Raw genomic sequence first — 19,524 nt, 5'->3', positions numbered from 1 at the left:
CATTAAGCTCTCCACACAACCCTCCCACCAGATGAGCTCCCTGGGACGACTTTTTCATCCTGTCTTGTTAGAAAGCTGCTTACTTGGATAAAGCCCTCAGGAGATGCAAGATGTTCATCCCGAGGGAACCTCCACTCCCTCCTGGCCTGTCCGCCTGATCCCTAGATTTTTCTCCACCCTGGAGCTCTCAGCCTTCTCCAAAGCTAGTCCCTGAGCAAGCGCAGACTTGAGCAGGGGAAGGGAGAGCCAGAACAACTACAGAAAGAAAAGATTAGGGATTCTCTTTCTATTCCTTTCTTGGTTTCCTGTTCTGAGCTGGGTGAGCAGCCTGATTTATTTTTGACAAATGTATCTGCATTATGAATTATATTGGGGATGGAATTGTTACATTAAATCAAAGTTAATTTTCGACTTCTGTTCAGGGCGCCATAAATAATCAACTCCAGGATAAGGTTATGGACTGAAGTCGCCCAAATTATGCTAATGAGGATGATTAAACTTTAGAATTTTAAGTTTCTGTAAGAATAACAATCAGTTAGCATTTGCATTTCTGCCATGCCCTAGGATCTGCTGCTTTCTCTGAAGCTGCTATTAAATATAAATAATAATACCATTTTTTAAAGTCAAGTTGAGCCCTTTGGGGCATATTCTATTCTCTTTCCTGGTGCTCAGCTTCTGCAGATGTGTCTGAGGCAACCAGAGAAGGAAGGGAGGGTGGCACAGAGGCCACAGAAACTGCATTTGCATTTGCCTTAGAACTGCAAAGGGATTTTCAAGTTCTAACAGAGACAATAATTAAGTTTTGCCTTGGTCCATTTGGCGAGGAATGCCAGGAAGCCCTGTTGAGCTTTAGAAGTGCTACCCTCAGTGAGCCGGCAATGATTTCCAAGGGATTTTGAATTTAGGATGGGGTAGCAATTCCTAGCCTTTTCTGCTGAGATGCTGTGTGTCTTTGGGTCCATTGCATTCACTTTATGTGCTCTGTTGTCCCTCCACAGGCTCTGGGGACCTTATAGAGGATGCTGCTGAATTCCCTAGCTTGGCTTACAGAGGAGCAAAAAGATTCCGTTGATTTCCAGCCTCATGTTTAGCCACCTGTTATCAAAGCCTGCCCCGAGAGATGTTCATCTCCTGATGTCTATGTGGGGCCCAGGTGGCTGCAATCAAAATGACAGGTCAGCTCAGAGGTTAGGTTGCTGGCTGAGTGGCTATTGTTTATCCCAGTTTCAATTTCATCGTCATGACAACCCACACAAGTCATTGTCCCAGCCGATGCCTCTGTGTGACGGAGTGTGAGGAACGTGCTTCGTCCCAGCTCGCTCTGTCTGACGGACGAAGAGCCGTCTCTGCTCTCGGGTGGCTGCTCCTTTCTTTCCTCCACGTGTTCACAGTGTTCTTATTTTCTCCACCACTTACCCAGAAATTGTTTCTGAAAAGTGTCTCATTTCAACTGAATTTGGCGCAGAGCGATTGGGAACATTGCTCGGCTGGGATTTGCTCTCTCTCCTCAGCAGTTTTGCAGGCCTTATCTCACTCCTGTGGGCTTCCAGAACTGCTGGGACCCCTGGCTGAGATCAAGTGGGGGGCAGTAGATGGGAACCTGCCTGTTTCACACTCGGATCATCCAAGGGAAGACACGAACGTTCTGCACACACAACATAGTATAAGCACAAAACTTGCCTTAATGTGTCTTCCAAGCTATGCGGGACCCCTTCCTTGAAAATTTCAAGAGACAGATGGCTGGTGTTTCTGTTGTGCTCCATGGCTCTGAGAAATCCTGTGTCTGTGTAGGGCTGTTGAGATGCCAGCTCTGGATGGTAACATCGGTGAGCCTGGAAGGCTTTGCCTTGGAAGCATGGGGCCTGTGTCTACTGAGCTTCTCTTTTGGGTCCTCCAGCACTTGATGATTCTGAGAACACATGTTCCTTTACTTTAGGGAGCAGCCTCAAAAATGGACCCTTCTTCTTCGCTCTGGCATGGTGGTGATTCTGTTGGGAGGCGCCTTGGGCCAGATATATCCTATTCTGGAGGCTCACAGGCAGGCCCAGCACTGAGAGAAACCCTGCCTGGCCCGACAAGCCTTCTCCTGAGGGTGGCTTCTCCTGTGGCTACAGGATCATCTATATTGGTCAAACGGATGATACAAGATGTTTTAAAAAGATATTGGGATTGGTTTGACTGAAAGAGAGGCTGTGAAGGACTGGGGTGCTCATTAAGAGTCTCAGAATCAAGGAAGGTTGTTATGGAGACAGGCTGATCACTGCCGTGGGAAAGGCTGGGGTGAGGCAGGTGGATCACTGCCTTGGGAAAGGCTGGGGTGAGGCAGGTGGATCACTGCCGTGGGAAAGGCTGGGGTGAGGCAGGTGGATCACTGCTGTGGGAAATGCTGATCTGAGGCCCATATGCATGGCCCCTGTTGTCATGGTGGGGGTGGTGGGGAGACACAGAGTTGAGCCAGGCAATGGGAAAGGGCAGAAAGCAGATATGGGAGTTGAGAGCCGGGGCTGAGCCAGCAGAACTGGGAGCAGGAGCGCTGTTAGAAAGTGGTTTGATCTGGGGCTCAAGCCGACTGAGTTGGTCAACACTAAGAGCCAGCAGGCTTCACCTTCTTCATCTTTATTCATTCAACAGACATTTTTGGAGTATTTACTACATGCCAGGTGCTATTCTAGGCACTCATCAGTGAGTGGTCAGTGAAACAGACAAAAATCCCAACCCCAACAGGGTTTTACCTTCTAGTGGAGCAGCCAGGCAATAAGCAGATCACTTAGACACTCAGGATGTCAGATGGTTCCAAGTTCTGGGGAGGGGCATAGGAATGGTGGTGGTGCTACAATTTAAAACAGAGGGGTCAGGTTAGCCTTTGTGAGATGATGCTCCAGCAAAGAACTAACTGGGAGAGGGCTGGGGTCATGGGGACACCTAGGGGAAGATCAAGGCAGAAGGAGCAGCTAGGGCAGCACCCATGGGCCTGGTGTGCTGGAGACCAGGGAGGGGCCTGTAAGACTGGAATGGGGTGATCGAGAGGCGACCGCAGGGATGAGGTCTGAGGTGTCAGAAGCCAGAGCACGCTGGGCCTTGCAATCTTTGTAAGGGTTTTCTAGGTGGAATGGGAGGTCGCAGGCAGGATGGAACAGAAGAGGGGTATCATCTGCAGGCTCTTACAGGATCCCTCTGGCTGCTGTGCTGAGAATATGTTAAATTTGAGATGATCTGCTTAGATTAAGTCCTGACTCTGTCATTGTCACTGGACCGAGAAGGTCTTCATGACTACCAGACTATCTCAACTCTCAACACTAGGATTTGAACATCTTTAGGAAAATGTTGAATTGAATGTGTCACAAATTTGTCAAAATGAGCAAACTTATAAAGACGCAGACTCAGCTCAAAGTGAATATGACCTTGCCCCACTGCCCTCCCTGGCGTTAGGGACACCAACCACTGCCAACTCCAACCCCTGGCTCCCACCCTAGTCAAATTCTCCCAGGTCCCTGGAGCTTTTCTTGGGACTCCAGGGCCTCACAGCCACGGACTGTGGGCTGGCCATGCAGCTCTCCACTCCACCACGAGGGGGCCTTGTTCAGTCCACTGCACCACCCACCACCATCGGCTAGCTTCCCGCAGCCTCTGCTTTTCCCTCCTGCCCACCGGTGGCTCTCCAGGGAGCGTCCTCTGCAGGCCCTCTTCCGAACTGAAGGAATCTGCGTAAAACCTCCTGGTGCCTAACTCAGATCTGCTCAAGCTCCAGGAACTCCAGCTCCCTGACACTACCTCTTGGAGCATGCCAGCCCCAGAGATTAGCAGCACCTATCATCTCCCTGGTTTTCTTGGGAGTTTTCATTTAAGACCTGCCCATTAGACCTAAGAATGCTCCTCATTGATTCTCCCATGATCCCCAAACCAGGAAGGTCGGTGATAAGCCGACCTTCTCCCATGATCCCCAAACCAGGAAGGTCGGTGATAAGCCCCAGGGGCGTGTCACTCTTCGGTGGCCTCCCTCTCTAGGAGGAGGAAGGTACAAGAGGTAGAATAGTTCACACTCCTTCCTGGTGGTCCAGCAGATTGGCCATGGGGGTCTCAATGTTGTGAGAGGGGCTGGGACTATGCGCCCCTCACAGTCCGTTCCCGCTTCAACATTTACATCGTCTGTGTGATGTCACTTGTTGGTGAATGGGAACTGATTGTCTTGTTTGGCCGGGGTGGGTCTGGAGGTATCTTTAGGGACACTCCTAGCTGAGTTTTTTCCACACCACTGACAACCATGCTTTGTGAGTTACCAACTGAGGAGAGATCTGACCTGGCAGAATCAAAGGACATGGGTTTAGGAAAGGATCCAAATTACATTGAGGGCGATCCCACTGCTGTTCCAAACAGTCAAATACCCCCTTTTGATTGAATAGGTTTGTTATTAAAAATGCATTTAAAAAAATGAAATCGAAAGCAAATCCCTTCAAATAAAATTTCAGCCTTGTCTTAAATCCAGTTTATTTGAAAGTTCCATCTTCTCACACTTTGCATAGAGCTGTGCTGGAGAGATCATAGCCCTCTGTCCCCTGAGCATGATGAACCAGGAAGGCAGATATCAATCAGGTTTCCTGAAATCTGTGCAGAATGCTCCTTAGTTATTTTCTGGATACTGACATGTGCGAGGTGATCGCCTAAATTGTGTTGCATGTCACTCCACAGAAATTCTCATATCCCTTAAGGACTGAAGCTTGAACTGATATGGAACCCGTGACTCAGTAGCAGTTGCCTGCTAGCCCCTTTTGGGCTTCTGCTCCTTTGTCCATTGCATCCCCTAAACTCAGCCTACCTGGTTACTTCATATCTGTTGGCAGATTGACTCCCTCCCTCCAGACCATTTTCAATAAGAAGATCTTCCTTATTTGACTAGGAACAAATACCATGTGGCTTCCCTATGACCTGTATGCTGCCTTGATCTTCTACCCTTGGAAGAAACAGGAGTGAGAGAATTATGTCAGCCAAGACAGCGTTAACTTTAATCCTACTTAATTCCAGCTCCACAATGAAAGCCTCACTTTGAGACTTGATTGAGGTGAGTTTAGGTCAAATAAGAGGAGGTTTCATTCAGTCACATCGTCATTTATTCAGCCAACATTCACAGAGCCAGGCACAGAGCTTGGAGCTGGGAGTCAGAGGAACAATACTTGGTCCCTGCCCTTCAGAGAGACAAACAGAAACAAATAGGAAATAACTGCAACATAGGCAATTAATTCTGAAGTGAAAGGAGGCAGGCGCCCATGCTGGGGAAAGTCACTGATGGACAGTTGTAGCTTTCAGGGAGGGGACACAGGGGCAAGGAGAAAGCAGAAGAAACTGACTTGAGTTGGATTTTAAAGGCTGAGTAATAAACTCATAAAAGTAAAATTATGGGGCTGGGCACAATGGCTCATGCCTGTAATCCCAGCACTTTGGGATGATGAAGGGGGCAGATCACCTGAGGTCAGGAGTTTGAAAACAACCTGGTCAACATGGTGAAACCCCATCTCTCCTAAAAATACAAAAAAAAAAAAAAAAAAAAAAAATGGCCGGACGTGGTAGCACACACCTGTAGTCCCAGCTACTCAGGAGGCTGAGGCAAGAGAATCAGGTGAACCTGGGTGGTGGAGGTTGGCAGTGAGTCAAGATTGTGCCACTGCACTCCAGCCTGAGTGAATGAACAAGACTCCATTTCAATCTCTCTCTCTCTCTCTCACTCTCTCTCTCTCTCTCTCTTTATATATATATATGTGTATATATGTGTGTGTGTGTGTGTGTGTGTGTGTGTGTATATATATATAAAGTAAAATTAGGAGTTCATGACCTCCTGGAGAGATGACTAGCAGGAATTGCAAATGGATTCTGAAAGGATTTGGAGAATGTGGATATTACGGGACAAAGCCTAGACTTGCACCTGGAGATGAACGTTCAAGCTGTGTTTGCCAGGATGTCATCCTTGGCAAATCACTCAACATCTCTGTGTCTTAACTTCCTCATCTGTACAGTGGGAAATACAAAAATGCCTGCCCTGTTTATCTCATGGAGCTGCTGGGAGGATCAAAAGTACCAGTGTATGTGAACATGCCAGAAATCAGTTAAGTGTGAGGCACGTAAAAGCATTTTAAAGCATTATGTTTGGAAATAATTTCAAGTTTACAAAAAGTTGCAAAATGAGAGATAGTACAAAGAATATTCATATTCACTTTATCCAGATTTACTTATTGCTTATAGTTTAACCCATGTATTATTTATTCTTATTCTCTGTCTCGTATATATGTATAAATATACTATATGAACATGTGGTTATACATGTATGTTTATACATAATTTTTTCCTGAACCATTTTTATATTACATATATTATGGCTCTTTACCCCTGAATACTTAACAGTGTGTTTTTCCTAAGAATAAGAATATTATATGCCACAGTATAGTTAACAATTTTATACATTTACATGTGTAAATCCATCACCCATATTACAAATTTTTTGCTTGGTCTAATAATACTCTTCAAAGCATTCTCCCTTCTAGTGCAGGATTCAGTCTAGGGGGTCAGATACTGCATTTGGTTTTCAAGATTTTTTAGCCTCCTTTAATCTGAAATATCCCACAGCCTTTCTTTGTCCTGTGCAATGTTGATATTTGTAAAGAATACAGTGCTTCCATTTTTGCGTTCATCTACTGTTTCTTCATTTTTAATCTGGGGTTGTGCTAACCTCCCAACTCCGGCATTCTCTCTACTTTTACTAGTTGGACCTCAGAATTCTACTGCAACCAAGAGCTTTCCCTTCTTTTCTCTTTCTGTCTTTTTCTCCTTCTTTCTTTCTCTTTCTTTCTTCCTTCCTTCTTTCTCTTTCTTCCTTCCTTCCTTCTTTCTTTCTTTTGCACTCATTTACACAGCAACCAGGGAGCTCCTGGGATGAAAAGACAAGCCTTGTCTACAGGGCACGGACACAGACATGTCTGATGGATGGGGAGTGAGGGGAGCAGATAACACAGAGAGTGACAGGGCACTCACAGAGAACTCGCCTGAGTGGGCAAGCTGGACCCAGTCCCTGGCCCCGCCGTTCATACGGGAGTGTGGATACTTCATCTCTTCCTGACCCAGCCCCTTGGTGGCATGTATGTGTTTGTGAGAAAGGGGTCTCTGCACGCCCATGAACTGAAGTATCTGTAACACGAGGCTGTTCAGAAATCCTTGCTGTGTGACATCCCTGACTGACTGAGAAGAAACACCCTCCTTGTTCACAAAATCAGAGTTGCTGGATGAATTGGCAGAAATCCCTGCTAAGGCGGGGTCCGCAGCTATGCTTGGGGTAGAAGCAAGGGACCAAGGGGATGGGTCATTGGAGCAGCGCCTTTCCTGGGCTTTGAAAGCTCCTGCATGGCCATCAGGGATGGGAGTCTTGGTGGAGGCCTCCCCACTCCAGTGCAAGGGAGCAGGTGGGCCCAGCTTGGCAAACCGAAGAGCGCTGTGGAACAGCTGTGTGGCTAGCTGGATAACATTTTAGGTGCCAACCTCGTGTTGCTTTCTGTGCTGTGAGCATTTCCCCTCTCACTTAGAAGGAATGACATCCTGAGTTGCAGCTTTCCCAGTAGTGGCAAAATCTAGGGAGCCCTTTTGTTCACTAACTTTGGACTTCACTCCTGTGGTGATGGGCTTGGTGGTGGCAAGATAATAGCAATAGAATAGAGTCCAAGAGGTAATGCCTTGGGCCTGGGACTTTGGTGGTAGGAAGAGAGAGCAAGGCCAGGGTAGGTCTGTGCAAGCATGGGACTTCCCTGAAGTCTCAGGGATAGATGAGAGCACTGACTCCCTAAAACCCTGGACTTTAAGCTGGACATGGTGACTCATGCCTATAATCCCAGTAATTTGAGCCTAGGCAGGAGGATCGCTTGAGCCCAGGAGTTTGAGATGAGCCTGGGCAACATAGGGAGACCCCCATCTCTACAAAAATTAAAATAAGATAAAATTAGCTGGGCATAGTGCTGCAAGCCTGTGGTCCCAGCTACTTGAGAGACTGAGGTGGGAAGATCACTTGGAGCCCAGAAGTTGAAAGATACTGTGAGCCATGATGGCACCACTACGCTCCGGCCTGAGCAACAGAGTGAGACCCTGTCTCAAAAAGAAAAAAGAAAAAAGAAAAAAGGCCTGTTCTTTCCACCGCTACACAGCTGCGGGCTTGGGGCATCAAAATTTAGGCATTAAGGTTAACAGAATCACCATTTTAACTTCCGGCTGCAGAAGCCTGTGACATTCAGGTTGCACTTGTCCACAGAATCACCGCAGAGACGGGTGCCCACCCCTCCCCACGTGCAGCTGTCCCTTGCAGCCGGCCTGACAGATGGCCAGTTTGCATCGTATTAATTGGCATTTGTTCCTTGGCTCCTGTGTGCCTACCTTATGCCCTTTACTCTTGTGCTTGCTACATCCCTGAAGGAAGTGGTGGTCTCTTCCCTTTTCCTGTGTTCACGCAGATGTGCCTCTGAACTCCAGGGACAATCGGGCCCGGGGGTTCACAGATGCACTGTTTTGCTCATCACCTCTCACGACCGGGGCTCAGATTGGGGCCTGTGATCTTGGATCCCAGGCTGCCTGAACACCCTGAGCAACGGAGGTAGGAAATGGGGTACTTGGCTCCTGTGTCCCCTCCCCTGGGAGATCTCCCTGACCCCCCTATTGAAACAGCCCCCCAACTGCCTTGCCTTCTTACCCTGGCTTAGTTTCCCTCATGGCACTTTTCACTCCCATATTTTACGGTTTGTTTGTTTATTGTCTGTCTTTGCCATTTGAATTGAGCTCTACCAAGGCAGGGGTTTGTCAGTTTTGTCACTGCCAATTGTCCAGTGCCTAGAATAGTGCCTGGCACATAGCAGGCCCTCAGCAGATATTTGTGTTTGTTGAATAAATAAACGTCACCCTGCTGCTGCTAATGACGCCAATGGTGAAAAGTTCCTGGACCCTTCTCAGCACCCATAGCCAGAAACAAAGACATTCAGGCATTTGGCCTTCTCAGTCTCCAAAAAATTGATGCAAAGGTGTCCTGTGATTTGGAATTCACCTAGAAGGGGCCCTTCTCCTGTTCTTGCCTGGTTCTAACTCCCGGCAGGAGGGGCTTCTTAGGAGAAACGGTGAGCAGGGCCTGGGACTTCCAGAGCTCTTGTCAGTGTTCTGGAGAGGACAGGCTCAATGCCTCACTGGACCGGGCTGGTCTCAGCCTCGGTGTCCCTCTGCTGCCCCTCTCTCAATGGTGAGGCGTGCATTGCTTCTGACCCCAGGCCAAGAGAATTAGTATTCCTATCTCAATGCTCAGAGACTGTTTCAAGCTATGCTTGCTGGTAATGAGGCCCTAATCTTGCCCCCAGTTCTAAGAACTGGTCATGTGTCTTAGCACCTGTGCCCAAACCTTGTGCTTGGTGTGGCACATGTAGGTAAGGTGGTACCTGCCTCACTCCATAACTCTGTCTCCAGGATGCCTAGGGCCTGGATGCTCTCCCTCTGCATCCCAGCACCTAGGCTAGGCCCCTGCTGGGTATAGGACAGCATAGGAAACAGTGTCAGAGGCATTGTGTGGAAGGGGCAAAGCCATGGGTTCAAATCCTCTCTTCCTAGCTGACAGTCCTTGAGCAAATCTGTATTAACTCCCCTGAGCCCATCTTGCAGAATTGTTGGGAAGAAGAAAAGAGAAATATATATATATGTATTTTTAAAAAGGCTAAACAGTAGTTCTTCTTACTATTAGTAAGTAACTGACTTCCTTGATGCTGGATGGCTTGCCTGCTCTTGTCTCCTGGGCTCCATGTCCCAGGTCTGTCCCCCTCCCACGGGGCTTGCAGCCCTTCCAGCCTGCCGCCTCCCACCCACACCACCACGGGCTCCTCACCCCAGACTCTTGCCCTCCTCCTGAGGCTCTTTTGTTTTTTAACAAAAACTCACTCAAGCTTCTGCAAGAGACAGAGTGTGCAGTAATTCCTAAAGGATGTTGCTGTGGTTATTTACCTTGGTTCATAAAGAAGGGCAATTAACGGTCAGCCCATTCATGAGCTGGAAGTACTATGATATAAAAGAAAGCAAAAATAGCAAATGAGTTTTCATTGATAGGACCTCACACTAGTGTTTGGGGTCCCAGTGTGCTGCTCAAACTTTGCTTTCCTAAGGAAGATAAAGCAGCTGAGCCAAAAATAACTAGACCTCCAGGTCTAACAAGGGGACTTAATAGCAAAAGGCTGCAAGGCATACCAGGGTGGGTCAGGGGTGGGGGTTCGCCCAGACTCAGGTAGCAAGGTCCACACTGCAAAGAACTTGGAAACAACGCTGACTAAAAGTCAGTCTGCTTTTCTTTAATCACTATTCCCTGGAAATTCTAAACAATATCAGTGATAAAATTCTTCTTCCCAAAAAGTCTTTTGTTGGTGTAAGTTCGAAATAATTGCAACAATTACAATTGAGTATGGATTTTATATATATATATAAATTTTATATATAAATTATATATATATATATAAACTTCAAACTGGCACATTTTTACTTTTTTTTTTTTTTTTTTTTTTGAGACAGGTCTCACTTTGTCACCCAGGCTGGAGTGCAATGGTACTATCAACCTCCTGGGCTCAAGTGATCCTCTGGCCTAAGCTCCCTAAATAGCTGAGACTACAGTGCACCACCACGCCTGGCTAATTTTTGGTATTTTTTATAGAGACAGGGTTTCGCCATGTTGCCCAGGCTGGTCTCGAACTCCTGAGCTCAAGTGATCCGTCTGCCTCAGCTTCCCAGTGCTGGGACTACAGGTGTAAGCCACTGTGCCTGCGCCTGGTCCACACTTTAATGACTTATTCTTTAATAAACATTATATGCACGTCGAAGTTAATTCAGAGAATTTCCAGTTGTTTGGAGGGCCTCTGACAGACATGGACTTATCTATACGGGATTGTTCTGAGAGTCAGTTCATAATTATCTGGAGTTGAGCTCCATTCAGGTGTCGCTTGTCCCTAACTCTTGGGGTAATACGTATTTCTGCATAAACAGTAGACTCTCAATCAACAATGACAGCAGCTAATTTTCAAGAAGCAGCACATCTTGAGTTACATCAAACATCAATTCTGTCGTTCGGTGGGACCACTTGGAATTTTTTATTTTTATTTTATTTTAATCTTTTTTTCTGAGACAGGGTCTCATTCCAACGCCCAGGTTGGAGTGCAGTGGCACAATTTCAGCTCACTGCAACCTCTGCCTCCTGGGTTCAAGTGATTCTCCTGCCTCAGCCTCCTGAGTAGCTGGGATTACAGGTGCGCACCACCATGCCTGACTAATTTTTGTATCTCTAGTAGAGATGGGGTTTCACCATGTTGGCCAGGCTGGTCTTGAACTCCTGACCTCAAGTGATCCACCTGCCTCGGCCTCCCAAAGTGCTGGGATTACAGGCGTGAGCCACCACACCCAGCCTGGAATTTTTATTTCTGCTTGAAATATAAAACAATAAAACAAAGTGGAAACCATGAAGTATAATATTTTTGTTTGGTAGTCGCAAGTTTCAATTCATACATGAAATATTTTGCTTAATATTTGGCTTAGTTTAAATATCTTTAAAATATTATATTTATTATTTCTTTATATTATCTCTATAATATCTTTAAAATCATATTTTTAAAATTAAAATGTATTATTCTTTTAAAGGTATTGTTAATTGTTTTAAAGCTAAAAAATGAAGCCAAAGAAAGACAAAATATAACATCATTGGCAGAATTTAGTATTTGCCTAAATTGTGCCATTTGCAAATGTTTGAGTTTTATTAAAATTCACTTATTAATTACTAGACAATTATTTACCTAAAGTATTTTTTTAATCTTTTATTGGAATGATTATATATATGAGGTTCAATAAAAGAACATTTCCACTGTTTGTGTTTCATTTCTGGCCATTATTAATATTTGTTTCATTCCATGGTTATTACTGAAAATAATTTTGTTGAATAGAGGAAAGGGTTTTACAAAAAATCCACTCTGAGTGTGGAATGTGCTAGAACACCACTGACTATGCCAGTGGGAGGCGACTCCTGCTTCTGGTGTCCTGGCTCTGAGTACAAGGACCCAGTAAGCACAGGCTCTGCTCTGATGGGTGGGAGGGCTTGGAGGAAGCTTTCTAGGGGGTTAAGCCTTGCCATGAAGTGGGATGGCTGTGGTGAACACACTCCCTGGGTGGAAACTGCACTAAGACTCTGTGGTTAAGATACAGTTTCAGCTGCAGTAATGCTATAGCAAGCTCTGAAACAGCAGTGACTTTTACAAAATAGAAATATATATCTCTCTCCTATAACAGGATTGGTGCAGCTGCTCCCTGGTACAGGAACCCGGGCCCCTTCTGCCTTATTACTCTGGCATCCTGGGATTTGGCCTTATTCAGTGGTTTAAGGTGCCTTACCACCAGGGCTGCATTCCAGCCAGTGGGAAGGGTGATGGGGAAGAGGAGGGCATGCCCCTTTCCATAGCCCTGATTTGTAACTTGTATACATTTTGCTCACATCCCATGTGGCATCCTTTTGGCACAACTTAGTCGTATGGCCCCATCTAGCTGCAAGGGAGGCTAGGAAGGTGTTTTCTTTATTTTGGGCTGCTATGTGTCCAGCTAAAAATTCTATTGCCACAGAGGAGAGAAAAATGAGTTTTTGGGAACAACCAGAGATTTCTTCCACAGAAGTGTGACTTTCCTCTTTTCTGCAACTAAAGTTGTTGGTCCAGCAGTGGCCCCAGAAGGCACTGACATCATATCCACCTGGTGACATCCATCCAGAGGGAAACTGCTCCAACATTTGAAGAGCCTGCCTGGGGGCCAGGTAGAGGATGAAGGAGATGAGAAATTTAGGCAACATCTTTTTTCTTTTTTTTTGCCTGGCTGGCCCCCAAAATGGTATTTTTCTCATTTTAAGCAACTTGGTGTTTGTACATTCAATTTAGCAGACTCAAGTGGATGAATTAAGGGGGATGGGAATAAACCAGTGTTTCCCAAGTTCGCCATAAGACTCATCCTGGGTGTTTTTTAAGTGTGCATCTTGGAGTCCATCCTGGGCATTCTGATTCAATGGTCTGAAATGGGACCCAGGAGTCTGCAGGTTTAACAAATTGCCCATGCGATTTTTAATCAGGCAAATTTATGAACCCCCGTGCTGTTTCCCCAGTGTATCCAGAGCCTGCCTGAACATGGAGATTAATCGCAAGGATATTCACGATAACATCTAGATCAGGAGCTACGGCACAGGTTTGGGAGGGGGCATGGGACCTGAGCTGGGAGACTGGGTGAGGTGGGGAGGTCAGGGTCCAGTGGTGCTCTCAGGGCATGGCTCTCTGAGGTCTCACAGCAGCCAGAGTTCATGGCTCTTCCCTCCAGACTCTGCCACCAGCAGGACTCATCTGCTCTCAGGGGATCTCCATTCACTTCTCCCACTCCCACCAACTGCTTTATTATTTCCTGTTTCCATTGAGAGAGAGCCTGATTGGCTGAAATAATTACTGTTGAGTGAATTACCTCCTACACCCAGTCATTTCTCAGGCCGCTGGTCAGCCTATGAGTTGGCTGCCCATGGCTCAAGGTGCCCACCTCCCTGTCCAGCCAGTCACAGGGTTCTAAACAGGAGAGGGGATGAAATCCTGCCTTGGTGAATAAGACCATGCCTGGTCCCACCCTGAGAGACAGCGTGATGAAGCATGGGAACATGGTACAGCCATGGAGGCACCGGCGGGGCTGGGTTTCAGGTGCCCACGGCTGTGATGCTGCACTCTGCCAAGTGGCCTCTCCCTGTGCTCTAGCAGGGCCTCACCACGCAGCCTCCCCTGCCTTCCAAGCACATTGGCGAGGCAGGGGATCCACACAGCAGATGCGGAAGAGTTAATCCAATAGAAGAGATTATTATCACAAGTCCTTCTACTGCACTTAGGAAATGTGCATTATTGAATCTCCCTAGCTGTTGAGGAGGATATCTGAGGATCAGTGGAGGGGAAAGTGAGCATGAAGGATTTTCTTGCCCGCTACCCATCTTGTCACCCCAGGGGAGCTGCTTCCTCCCTCTGACAGTCAGGCAGCGGGGAAGCCAGGCCATCAACCAGGGCCTGCCTGGGCTCTGGTCCTGCCCTCCAAGCACCTTGTGCCACTTCTGAGGTTGGCAACAAGTGGCAGCCCCCTCCTCTCAGCAGGTGAGAGGGGCGATCTGTCCTTCCCAGCCCATTAACACAGCACACACAGAGCAAGGTTAATGGACTTGAGACGGAGCTGGCAGGAGAGGGAGAGCCCTAGGGGAGCATGCAGCCCACCTTCTGTCTCTTAGGCCACTCTCTCTTCTTCCCAGCTCTGGGCACATTCACACAGTGGCCATCTGGGCACCTCAGCCTCAAAGACACACAGGGAGGTGGGGCAGGGGGCAGAGGGGCAGAGAAGCAAGGGAGTCATTGGTCTCCAGCACTCTCACCCACAGGTCCCTGAGGGATGGCAGCTGTCAGCTCGGTTAAGGGAGTCATTAGGACAGAAAATCAGCTTTTATGCCCACTCAGGTTGTGTGATTGAATTGTGGGTGCAGACAGAGACAGGCTGCAAATCTCTGTGGCACTAGAGCCTCTGTGTTTGCTAGACAAGGCCCCAAAAGGGCAAGAGAGAAGAGAGGCATCCACATGGTGTGGGCGTTGTTCCCATCAGCCTAGCTCCTTGGAACCATCATTTACTCCAAAGTGGAAGGAAACAGCTCCAAGAGATGCAGATGGGTCTGAGGTCTGCCAGCACATCAGATGCAGATTAAATTCGAGGTAGGAGGTGAGAAAGTCCCCCATTTTCAGGGAGGATATGAGGTCAGCGGGTGCAAATTTCACAGATGAAAATGACACATTTCATAAACCAAGTTCTGGGTGGATTTTCACACCCATTGATTTGAAAAACAGTCAAAGCTGCTCAGATTACTTTCTTCTGATGAGGTAAGGGGGACACCCTCCCAGCAGTACCACTTTACTGCAACTTGTTGGGCAGTGGCAGTGGTGCACTGTTCAAAGTTCTGCATGGTCCGCAGCTCAGATGTGAGAACCTCCCAGAATGGCCTTCCTCTTCCTCCCCAAGCTCATTCTCCTACAGTGGGGTGTGCACAGAGTGTGCGTGCACACACACAACACACTAAGAACAATTCAACTGTCTCACACATACTCAGGTTCACTTCTGACGTGCAGGACAAGTTGTTTCAGAAGCAATTCAGGTTGGATACCGGGAAGGACTTCCCAAACAGTTACGAGACAAGGACAGCTGTTACGGGGGGAGCTATGGGATCCTTTGCCCTGGAAAGGTTTATAAATAAGATTGCCAGAAACACCATCTAAGATAAGTACCCCTAATAACTCACCTTTCCAAAGGACTTGGCAAGGTATTTTCATGCCCCTCCTCATGTGTTTCTTGCAGGCAGTCACGTTTCACTACACTCATTTTCACAGAGGAAGAAAATAGGCTCAGTCATCCAATGAATTGACAAGGTCACACAACACCAACTGAAGAGCTGGGCCCACAGCTGAGGTCTCTGGACTCCTATTCCGGTGCTCCATGCACCTGATACTGCATCTGGCATTGGGGGTGGAGAGCTGCCCTGGACGTCTCTGGAAGGTCCTGCTCAGCAGAGAGGATGAGAAACCTGTCTCAGGGCTGCCCCATCCTTTTCGTGTCCTTGTTCTTTGTCCAGGGTCCTCTCACCAAAACAGATTAAATCCAGGCTCGAGCTGTGTGTCTGGAGCCACCACTGGCCTTCTGAAATTCTTCTTGGTGTGGGGCCAAGTGGATAAAGGAGGACCCTGCAAGGCTGATGGCATCATCAAGCAGGAGCGGCAGTTCGTCTGCTTCCTCCCAGTTACTGCAAGTTCTTCCCAGGCTCCCTTCTGTTTCCCAGCAGATGCTAAATGGAGAAGAGGAAAAACGTGCCCTCCAATGCTTGGTTCGTGGGGATATTCCCGTCTTTGGGTTTGGAGAGATTAGAATTTGAAAGGAGTGGGGGTTATGCGTATGTGTCTGTGCCTACATGTGTGGTTTGGGAACAGGCAACTTCTGCTTCCTAATAAAAAAAACTAAAGCTTGAAAGGGATTTGTTAAATCAACTAAAGTGGGCCCTTGGGGTCTCCATCTCTCTTCTGCACAAACCCTTGCCCAGTGTGTAAATGAATGAGGACCGCATGGATTTGACTTCACTGAGAAATGGCACTGGCTTATAAAATCCGGCGAGAAACATCATCAAGAGCCAGGTTTGTTTTCATCTCTCTGTCCACACACTCCCAGCAGCTTGTTCTAGCTGCTGCAGCCTCCAGGCAGTGGGGTGTTTGCATGTTTGGGTGAGAGAAGGAGGAAGAAAAGTCACACTCACCAATCGACCAAGCCCAGGCCATGTGGGCGCTTGGAAGAACTGAGACTCGTCACCTTATTTACCAAAAAGGGGCTGGGTCCTGCTCCCCAGATGTAAGATTCAGCCTGGGAAATGGAGCGGGAGGTAGATGCTTGGATCCCCAATGCAGGGCTTCAAAGTAATAGGGAGAGTAACTTCGTCTTCCTTTCCATCTCTCCAGTCTTACTCTTAGGGCCTGATTACCGATGTGACGTACAGGATGATGCTGGTCTAGAAAACATTCCCCTCAAAGGAAGGCCATGGTCTTTGTAGGATACCCATTTGTGCTGGAGAATTGCAGAACGGGTTTGGTGGCAGAAGCGGTGGGAGAGAGGGAGAGGGAGAAAGAGAGCACTCTCCTGTCTCTTCTCATAAGGATGCTAATCCTATTGGATCAGGGCCTACGCTCATGACCTCATATAAGCTTATTTACCTCCTTAAAGGCCCTGTCTCCAAATGCAATCATACTGGGGCTTGGAGCTTCAACAGACGACTTCTGTAGGAACACACACACTCAGTCTATGGCAGGCAGGGAGCTGGGGTGATGAGACTCGGGTCTGACCGGGCCCCTTCTTGCTTTGCAGGGACTTCAGAGGGAGAGCCAGCTCCCTCCGCATGGCAGAGGGTCTCTGCCTTCTAGAGGGAAACAAACATGCCCTCTGCCATGTCCAGGTGTCCAGGCCACATGGTCCCAGTCCACCCTCAAATGCTCTCAGTCACATCTTCCAGCTTAGGGGAGAGAAGGCTTGGCAACCTTCTTTCCCCTGTAGCCTCCAGCCCTATTTCCCAAGCCTTGTTCTAAGGGGAAAGCGGAAGCGCAGACAAGTCACACAGCTTGTCCAGGCTCACACAGCATCTGGTGGCTGTTTCTGGGAACAAGAACGTATGTCTCCTCTTTCCTGGGAAAGTGTTAAAGCTGCCACAGGCCCGGCGGCTTCTTCCCTCTCTAGGAGAGCACGGGGTGTCCTGGCGCCACACCCCACTTTCTCTCCCTGGCTGCTTTTTTGTCTGACGGTGGGCCTGGTGCCTGTGTGCCGTGAACTTTGCAAGGGCCTCCAGAAATGTTGGAGACCTGAAAAAAGAATCGATTGGCTCCGAGATGCAAAAAGGGAACTTCAAAATCAAAATTAATAAATGACTACATGTCTACAAAGCATGCCAACTAGTCAACTGCCACTTAACTCCTACTTGTATCCAAATTATAATTAGTGTAGAATATGTCTGCAGTTTAAGAAGACTGATATGCTCTGGGCCTCCAGATATCAGACTGAATAGCATACGGAGGTCATGAAGAGACCCTGGCCCTCCTCGTCTCTGCCTCTGACTCAGAAAACTCAAGAGGGATGGGAAGGATAACGCCTCCCTGGGGAGGGGCTCAGCTGCACTCCCGATACAGGGGTCCCGGACCACCCCCTCCATGCAACTTTAAATAACTCCCATTCTTTGTCTTTCGGGGCAATGTTTCAAAACTACAGTTGATCCAAACGTCACTTGGGGTTGGCTTTAGGGCAGGGTCACACTTGAATATCCCTAGGTTGAGCCTCCGAGTTTCCTGGGCTCCATCTGTGTGTGGATGACTAAAAGGACCACCAAGACAGTGAAAAGTCCATGTTTACTCAACAAGATCCAACAAATATTTGTGCCAGGCTTTATTTATGTTAAATGCAGGGCATCCCAAAGGGAGCAAGCTTACCCCCATCCTTCATGAAGCTTGTGTCTAATAGAGGATAACTGCCAGCATTTGGGCCATAACCTTTTCTCATTTGATTCTCACAAAAACCCTGGGAGGAGACAGGGCGGGTGTTAGTTTGGTTTCATCTCTTTTTTTTTTGGTTCAGAAGACGGGGATCTGAGAAGCCATTCCAGGTGTCTAAAGTGGCAGCTGAAGAGCCAGGAATGAACCCCCCAGCTCCTGTCTCCACATTTCCCGATTCCATCAGGCTTCCCAGCCATGGTTGCTGCGGGCTGCCCAGACACTAACGAGAAGCGTCTGGGTGAGCTGCTGTCTAAGGCCACTGGCTTCAGGACCTCCCTCAGCTTCAGCTGAGCCCTGTGTCCAGTGAGGCAGGGGTGGCTGCCGCCCACTGCAGTGCACAGCGAGCTCTTCTGTGAACCTCCTAAGCTATCTGGAACTAATTAGCTATTTATTTCAGCCAATTCATTATGTTCTCTTTGAACCACGCTTCCCTTTCCCCAGAAAGGCTGCCCTGGAATTTGTTTGAGTGTTGCAGGCGAAATGTGCTTGCAGGCTGCATTCCGGAGCCAGCTTTGTGCTTTTCCCCTTGGCTGCCACGTCTCCCTCCCATCCCTCCCTCCGCTGGGCCTCCTCTGTCACTGCAGCCTTCAGCTGGGGATGGATGGGAGCAGCCTGCGGCTCTGTCCCGAAGCACAGGTCCTGCCTGTCCTGTCTTCCAAGGTGCTAAATCACCCCCCTGCCTCCACCCCCAGGGCCTGCCGCAGCCTCTATCTCCTGCATCAGCGCGTCCCCGCAGTGCTCCATCAGGGCTCTGGGCTCTGCAGCAAATCCTTTGTCTCCAGCTTCAATCCCTCCTGACGCCCCGTTCAATCATCCTCAGGGCCAGTGCCGGGCTTAGCTCTGCTCTAACCCTCCCTGTTGGTTCTGCCACCTGATGGCCCTGCCCTGGTCCTGCCGTCTGCTCCAGCAGCCCCCCTCGCCCCCAGCCACCCCAGATGAAAGCCCACCACTTCCTGCTGCCCTTCTGCTTGTTCCCCAGCCACCCTCCCTTGCACCACATTCTACCACCCAATGTGCTTGACTGGGCCTGTGCAAGCCACTTTCTGAAACTGATTGAGGCCGGGAGGAAAGCGCAGTGGAAAGATGGGAGGGATCACAGGGGTGTGCTCCTCCTCCCAGCCCCCAGACGCTGCGGGTGCTGGCCAAGGTGGGATGACCTGGCCAAGCCAGCTGGGAACACCCTGGAAACCATGGCCTACTGCTCCTCTCAACCTCTCCCAGCCCCAAATAGGCAAGCACCAGAAAATGCAGTTTCACCACAGGACACCCACTCTCTCTAGCTTAGTAGCCCCAGCGTGGAGCTGCACCACGGGACCTGGGTTGAGATGTTGTGATTTTCAGAACATATCATTAGCCACTCCCCAAGATGGTGGCCTGGGCC

The 19,524-nt window shown here is 48.4% G+C and overlaps 2 long non-coding RNA genes across 9 annotated transcripts in view; one reads left to right on the top strand and one right to left on the bottom strand.

Moving 5' to 3' along the window:
- LOC105476356 (uncharacterized) overlaps nt 1-15,555 on the top strand; it is a 29,867-nt gene extending 14,312 nt beyond the window's left edge. For 3 of the 8 annotated variants that reach the window (XR_984046.3, XR_011611123.1, XR_011611122.1), the window contains one exon: nt 999-4,832. This is a non-coding gene — a long non-coding RNA (uncharacterized lncRNA). The other 5 variants (XR_011611127.1, XR_011611125.1, XR_011611124.1 and 2 more) reach the window with 5 other exon arrangements.
- Nucleotides 1,983-15,453, bottom strand: LOC139357610 (uncharacterized). Its single transcript, XR_011611131.1, has 3 exons — nt 15,368-15,453; nt 2,733-2,830; nt 1,983-2,120 (listed from the first exon to the last, which is right to left on the bottom strand). It is a non-coding gene; the product is annotated as an uncharacterized lncRNA (long non-coding RNA).
- Nucleotides 15,556-19,524: the final 3,969 nt, after the last annotated feature.

Source organism: Macaca nemestrina, chromosome 12 (assembly GCF_043159975.1).
Source record: "Macaca nemestrina isolate mMacNem1 chromosome 12, mMacNem.hap1, whole genome shotgun sequence".
NCBI lineage: Eukaryota > Metazoa > Chordata > Mammalia > Primates > Cercopithecidae > Macaca > Macaca nemestrina.
This window is presented reverse-complemented; position numbering and strand designations above follow the sequence as displayed.